The following is a 6411-nucleotide window of genomic DNA, read 5'->3' on the forward strand; positions in this document are numbered from 1 at the left end:
TTTATCAATGACCTGGAAGAAACCATAATATCAACACTGACAAAGTTTACAGAGGAGACAAACATTGGAGGATTGATAAATAATGAAGACAGGTCACTGATAGAGAGCAATCTAGATCACTTTGTAAGCTGGATGCAAGCAAACAATATGTCTTTTAATCCAGCCACATGTAAAGTGATACATCTAGGAACAAAGAATGTTGGTCATACCTACATGATGGGGGACTCTGGACGGGAAGAAGTGCCTTGGGAGTCATGGTGGATAATCAGCTGAATATGAGCTCCCAGTGCAATGCTGTGGCCAAAAGCGGTAATGCAATGCTTGGATACATAAGCAGGGGACTATTGAGTAGGAGTATTTGGCACTGGCATGACCACTGCTGGAACATTTTGACCAGTTCTGGTGTCCACAATTCAAGTAGGATGTCAAGGATGTTAATAAACTGGAGAGGGTCCAGAGAAGAGCCAAAGAATGACTGGAAAACATGCCTTATAGTGATAGCCTCAAGGAGCTCAGTCATTTTAGTTTAACAAAGGTTAAGGGTGACTTGATCACAATCTGTCCTACACAGGGGACAGAAATAGGATAACAGAGTGCTCTTCAATCTGGCAGACAAAGGTATAAAAAGACCCAACAACTCAAAGGTGAAACTAGAGAAAGTCAGACAGGAAATAAGGCTCTAACTGTTCTAGTTCAAATAGGAATTATTTCAGTGAAGTCCTGAAGTTATACAGGAGAGCAGAGTAGGTGATTACAGCGGTCCCGTCTGGCCTTATAATACATGAACATATGGATTAGCCTTGTTTATAACCATGGGGATTAGAAACAATTATTTGCAAAGAAAGCATAGATTCTGACATCATCAAAAGATTCTGGAAGCAGGAGCCCAAGGCACATGCTTATTGTGCCTATGCCTTAATCTAGCCTGGGCAAGAATGTATCTGAACCAGGGGCACTGGAACAGGAGGAGCCAGAGGACCAGGGCCCCACCACTTTTAAAAGTGGGAGGACTATGCGCTCACAATTTTTACCGGCTGTAAGGATGAGCAACCGGGGCGGGACCTCAGGAAAGGATGGCATGGGGGCTCCAGGCACCAGCGCAGCAAGCAGGTGCTTGGGGCGGGCAACGGAAAGGGGTGGCACATCCGGCTCTTCGGTGGCAATTCGGCGGCGGGTCCCTCAGTCCCTCTCGGAGGGAAGGACCTGCCACCGAAGAAACAATGAAGCGGCGGTGGTAGAGATGCCGCCGAAGAGCTGCTGATTGCGGCTTTTTTTTTTTTTGGTTTTTGTTTTGCCGCTTGGGGCAGCAAAAACGCTGGAGCCGGCCCTGCATGGGGGCAGGGCCTTGGGGGAAGGGGCAGCACAATGGTGGGGTTTCAGGGGGAAGCGGCAGTGTGAGGTGTGGGGGCCACAATTCGGGCACTGATGGACCCTCCCGCACTGTTAGGAAGCTTCCATCATCCCTGATCTGAACCTAACTAACATGGAGTCAAGCTTGCATTGCTCAGCAGACCCCACATGATTGTACTGTGAACCTCTGCAAAATCTGCTGTGAGTGGCTAGTCTCTTCAGTCTCTTTCTGTCTCTACAGTGAACAGAAGGGCAGGTTTTTTATGTCCCTTCCCCAGCCTGTGCTGCTTCTAGATTGCAGTTCCCATCTCCCACTGGTAGCTACAACCACCAGAATGCCTGTCGTTAAAAGGCTGAGACAGTAACAGAAGTGCTGGCGTTGGGTCTGGCCTTCATATAGACAAGGTGTATATTTTCCTTCTGCATTTACAGATATTTTAACTTTATAATACAAGGAAGTGGGAGACCTGATTACATCAGCAGTAGGAAAATTTAGAGCAAATAAAAGGAAATAATTCTGCACATAGCATGCATTTAGCCTGGAATAAACTACTGCAAGTGGTCATTAGAACCAGTACTGAAGGTGGACTGTAAAAAGAACTAGTTAAATTTGTAACCAAAATGATGTTGATGTTGTCTCCAAATACATCTGATGCTTCTCAATATAAGGTAATTAGCATAGCTATCAAAAATAAACTCTCCTACTTGTACAATATTATAATGCAATTTGCTAGGTCCATTTGTTTGTGTGAGTTTTGTTTGTTTGTTTGTTTTGTTATGGATTTCCTCATTACCTTTGAAGATTTGGTATGGCCCAGTGCTGGAAGCCGGATATAGGCACTTAATGGACCTGCTCACATTTCAAACAGCAGCAAAATAGATTTTATTGTGTATTTGTCATTTCAATAGATAGAAATTCTATCAGGTTGTTGGAACTGAACTGTTGTGATAGAGCAAAATTCACTCATCACAAAACAGACTATTCAAGAAAATGCCAAAAACTCTTAAAATCCCTCTCAGATAAGCAGCCATCAGGAAAATTGTTGATGTATTAATTTGTTTTGTTCTGACTGGCTGCAGTGATTTCCAAATGTGTGCAAACGATTGCACCACAGGTACCATTTTTTATTCCCTCTGTGAGAGGCGGCCATTTTAAAAAGCTTCAGGAATTTTAAAAAGCCATTATTATTTTGAGCATTGTGTATACTTGCGAGAAGCTCTCTGAAACCAAAACAAAGCCATTACAGTTAAAGTGGCGGCAGCTAAGTTAACTGCATGGTTGTTTTTCATTCCCTCTGTGAGATAGGAGAATCTAAGCAATTTTAGAACCTTTAGAAACTCAATGTTATTTTTTTAAAGGTTATCTGAAAGCAAAACAATTTTTCAAAGCAGCCACAATGTCTTTAACAGCCTTGGGCCACCCCAGATCTGTGCACGGAGGAGAACATCACACCCTGATCTTCTCCCATAGGGTTGCAGATGGATCAGCCACCTCGGCAGCACTATTTTTTCCTCCAACCCTATAGCAGTCACCCCATGGGTCTGGGGTCCACGTGGACGGAAGGGATGAAGTATGAGTGAGTTGGGGGAGGAGTGGGAAATCTGCAGTCAGGAATAGGAGTGGCATGGGGAGGAGATGCACATTTTCCCTTTCCAGCCCCTGGGATCTGTTCCATGGACCCCTTTCCTTGAGGTTTCTGAAGGCAATTGCAGCCAGGAAGAGTGTCTGATACAACTGGGGCTTGAGGTTAGATTTGAACTGGTAACTTAAACTATACAAGGCAAATTCTGAACCAAAGGTTTAACTGAACTATAAGCTGGTATTCCACCAATGCATACCACACAGGCAGTGAACAAAAACATGACTGAGGAATACAGAGACAGCTCTGAGGATAGACTGCATTGGTACTTCTCTATGGTGCACGTTTCTCATTTTTAGGGTATTTTTGTGATTATCTTTACCTAAGGACCACAAATGGAAAAAGATATGGAGAGAATAGGTAGCAGCTGACAAACTTGGGGGGATTCCCCAGGTGACATAGCGCCAGCATGACAGCTACATGGAATTCCCTTAAAGCCCCCACTGCATAGGGAAGGGAAACTGGCCAAACTCCTCTGCGCTACAGCTATTCTTGGCTGCAAGAAGAAACCTTTGAGGATACAGGCAGCCTGAGGCTGACCTGGTTCCTAGCCAGCCCTTTAATGGAGGAGGCACAAAGGTGATGTAAAGCCCATTCCCCTCACCACTGCTGCCTCTCTCACACACCACGACCAGGTGCTATGCCAAATGGAGCTCGGGTGCACAATGAACCAGGACCATGGGTTTAATAGACAAGGGGAGTGCATACCTCCCATTGTCAGAGCTTGGAATTTTTAATTTTCTGGGCATGATGCAAAGCCCATCTCTTATACTTGCAGAGGAGCTGAGTTGATATGGATACAGGGTGTTTGACTTCGAGTTATTATTAATTAGTATGAGGTGTCAAGCTTGCATTAATGTTGGAGTACTGGCAATGTGATAGGTTTATTAACAATCTTAATTTTTGTAGTGAATATTGTCAGTTTAATGACGGTGAAGGGCCTAGGATAAAAGATTGGCTACCATCTAAGTGAATAAACAGCTACTAAATCTTCATAGCTCTTGTAGAACAAGGTCAAAGCAATATGTGTGTATGTGAGAGAGGCAATTACTTTCACATATGAAAGATGAATAACCCAAACCTGCATTACTTGCACACCGAAGACTGCCATTTGACTTGCCCATAACTGATGAACTCATTTGACATAAGTGAAGTTTTTCTATGTCATCTCTGTCTGCGAATGTCCTATGAGCCCATCATGATAGTATCCAGGGACCCATTATTATTTTACAGTAGCACTCAGAGCCCTCAATCAGGACTGGAGCCCTTTACTTTAGGTTCTGTACAAACCAGTGCTTAAAGTCCTAAAACACAAAGTGTCAGAACAGACGATTTCACCATGGAGGTGCTGGCCATGCATGCCGCAAGGTAGAGAATGAAACCAATAACCAATAATCATTCGTTTACTTTACAGTTATCAAAAGTACCAGAACTCCATTCCGGCTCCCCCTAAAAGTGCCAGAACAGCATTCCAGAGCATCCCAGCACGATTCAAGCACTGGTACAAACACACAAAAGGAAACAGTTCCTGCCCTAAGGACCTTGTAATCTACAAAGACAAAAGGAGTGGAGTGCAGTCAAATTATATTCAGTTTTCTATACACATCAGACCTGATCCAAAGCCCACTGAATAAATGGGAAACTTTCTGTCATCTTCAGTGAGCTCTAGAGAAGGTCCCAAATACATTTAATATGCTTGTTTTCTTTAAATAATTAATAACACCATCTGAGCTACAATTGATTGGCCCTCAACGTATCCATCCTTGTAACCACATACAGGATTAGCTGGGCAATCATTGGACCATATTGTCTAGCTCCTTTGCAAAAAGACTTATTTCTGAGTGTCTTTCCTTGGCTATCAGTCATGGGGTAAAAACTAAGAAATGTTGCCAAGGAAACATTGTCAGGCCTGCGGGCAGCCTCATTTAAGTAGTATGTTTACACGTGAGCAACAATATATGATTTTAAATTACAGAAATGTTAAAATATGCACAAAATGGTTTGACAATCCTACCTGGCAAAAGCACACCCTGTTGAAGCCAGTACCCATCTTATAGCATTCTATCTGATAAATCAAATAGCTTCAGTAAACTCATGTACAGTAAAAGCTTTGTTATCCAGCATGTTGGGGGAATGGGGAGTGCCAGTTAGTCAAAAATTCCATTTAACTAAGAGTTATATGGAGAGAGGGAGTTTGGATGTGTGAAGGGGCTCAGGGCAGAGGGTTGGGGCACGGGAAGGAAGGGGGGGGTGACGGCTCTGGGAGGGAGTTTGGGTGCAGGAGGGGTCTTGGGGGAGAGGGTTGGGATGCAGGAAGGGGTTTGGGGTGCTAAATCTGGGTGGCGCTCCCCTCCAGGGCTTCATGCAAGAGGCGACATGTCCCTGGCTGCTCCTAGGTGGAGGTGCGGTCAGGCAGCTCTGCGTGCTGCCTCCACCCACAAGCACCACCCCGCAGCTCCCCTCGGCCGTAGTTCCTGGCCAATGGAAGCTGGGGAGCCAGCACTCGGGGCAGGCCAGGGTGGGGTGGGGGGCAGCGCACAGATCCCCCATGGCCATTCCTTCACCTAGGAGCACCAGGGACATGTTGCCATTTCCAGGGACCCACGTGGAGCCAGGTAGGGAGCCTGCCAGGCCCTCGCCAACCAGACTTTTAATGGATATTAGAAATGCCGGTTTCTAGAGCTTTCCATTTGGTAAAGTGCTGGATAACACAGCTTTTACTGTATCATGTTTGGATTCAGAAGCTGAGTTTTCCCACTATAAAAAAAGGCTAAACAAAGTTGGCATTAATCAAGAAGCCAACCAGGTAAATATTACAAATATTTATTGTTCAAAACAAACAGCATAAAAGGCTGTAACGTTTCACATTTTCATTCAGCTGTGAAGCATGAATTATAACACTATGGATGCAGGAAAGACAGATCTGACTCTGATCGGTTAGTTGAACATTTTAAATTGTGAGACTGAATTTCATGCTCCTGAAAATGAGGGACTAATGCATTGATTTCAGTCAGACCTCATGCAGGCAGCGCTGTACCAGCTTCCATCACTCATCGCTTAGAGTGCCCCTCTGTATTGATCTGCCACGCCTCTGCTATTCCACTTCTGGTTTTCTCTTACACCTCCTGTGAGGTGCATAGTGCCTGCAGCTTGCATTGATTTTAGTGGGAGTTGAGAGCACTCAGATCCTTGCAGGGGGTGTTCAAAATGTGGCCGTTTAGATAGGAGACTGTCAAGCTGTCCTACATGGTCCTATGATGTGCGCAAATAAGGTCTCTGAGGGGACCACAAACCTCATTTTTACATCGCCAGAGCTGGGAAGTAAGACTGGGTCTTCAAAGGTGTAAGGCTAATGTTGCATATAGGCATATAGATATAAGCAAATACCTACATTCATTGGCCTGCATCACCCCCCCGAGAT

At 44.7% G+C, this 6411-nt stretch overlaps 1 long non-coding RNA gene across 1 annotated transcript; it reads left to right on the plus strand.

The window, feature by feature from the left end:
- The first annotated feature begins 955 nt into the window (after window positions 1-955).
- LOC120400150 lies at window positions 956-4607 on the plus strand. The gene is made up of 3 exons (XR_005595568.1): window positions 956-1036; window positions 2761-2927; window positions 4405-4607. It is a non-coding gene; the product is annotated as an uncharacterized LOC120400150 (long non-coding RNA).
- The last annotated feature ends 1804 nt before the right edge of the window (window positions 4608-6411 follow it).

This window comes from Mauremys reevesii, linkage group 3, assembly GCF_016161935.1.
Source record: "Mauremys reevesii isolate NIE-2019 linkage group 3, ASM1616193v1, whole genome shotgun sequence".
NCBI classification, from domain to species: Eukaryota; Metazoa; Chordata; order Testudines; family Geoemydidae; genus Mauremys; species Mauremys reevesii.